Below are 972 nucleotides of genomic sequence, written 5' to 3'. Positions count from 1 at the left end.
CAGACAGCTGCTGGCTGCTGAGGCTGAGAAGCCCCAAGGTTGACAAGTAAAAAGGCACAGTCCCAATGTTACCAAACCACATGGCAGGTCATTAAGTTAAGTCCATTGTAAGTCCCAAGGTTGTCAGAGCATAGCAGGCTGCTGAGCAATGACACGACTACTTGCAGGGTCCAAGCATGCCATAGACTAGAGACCATTCTCAAAGCTTCTCCTTATATACAGGAAGCAGACCACATCCCAAAGACAGCTACTCAGCTGCTTGTGGTAGATCCCACCATAGAGTTGATTGCCAGTCTTCATCATGGGGAATAACTACTACCAGCTGCCCAGCCACTCAACCAAGCCCAGCCAAGTTGACACACAAACATAACTACCACAAATTCCTTATCAGGGAGTTCCAATGCTGCTTTTTCCTCAGAGATATGTTCTGAGTCTCTATCTTGCTCCCTTGTTTCTAATGCTTTGTCTTGCTTCTTTGTGTGGACTGTGATGGTCTGTTGTTTCTGAGACATTGTGACTTTGTTGTATTTATATTTAATTGGTGATAGTATGTTGGAGAGATTTGCCAAGATTTTGTCTTTTTTTGGATGTATCTGAGTAAGCAGGGTTCTGTGCTCCTGGATTTGCTAGTTCGCAGAACTTAAGCACTCATCACCTCTCTCCTAATGGGTGTGATAGAGAATGAAAGTGGCTGCACAGATCTCTGTTAACTGTGTCTGAAGAGCAGTTAAGGGTGAGTCAGGCTGTTATTGGTGGTCATGTATCATTGGTGAGTTGCTGCAGAAGGAAGTGATGGACTCACTCAGTAAGTAGAGCTGTAGCAGGTGTATTTTGGTTGGATTGTATGAGCACAGTTGCTGTCTCCCATTCAGTGAGACAAAAACAACAACTGAAAACCATCATAAAAGTAAAAACAAAAAGCATACACCACACAGGAAAATTCACCAAAAAAAAAAAAAAAAAAAAAAAAAA

The sequence above is a fragment of the Orycteropus afer genome, unplaced genomic scaffold, assembly GCF_000298275.1.
Source record: "Orycteropus afer afer isolate SDZICR_OR568_19922 unplaced genomic scaffold, OryAfe1.0 scaffold00134, whole genome shotgun sequence".
Classification (NCBI taxonomy): domain Eukaryota; kingdom Metazoa; phylum Chordata; class Mammalia; order Tubulidentata; family Orycteropodidae; genus Orycteropus; species Orycteropus afer.
The sequence above is the reverse complement of the archived record's forward strand: the minus strand, read 5'-3'. Positions refer to the sequence as shown.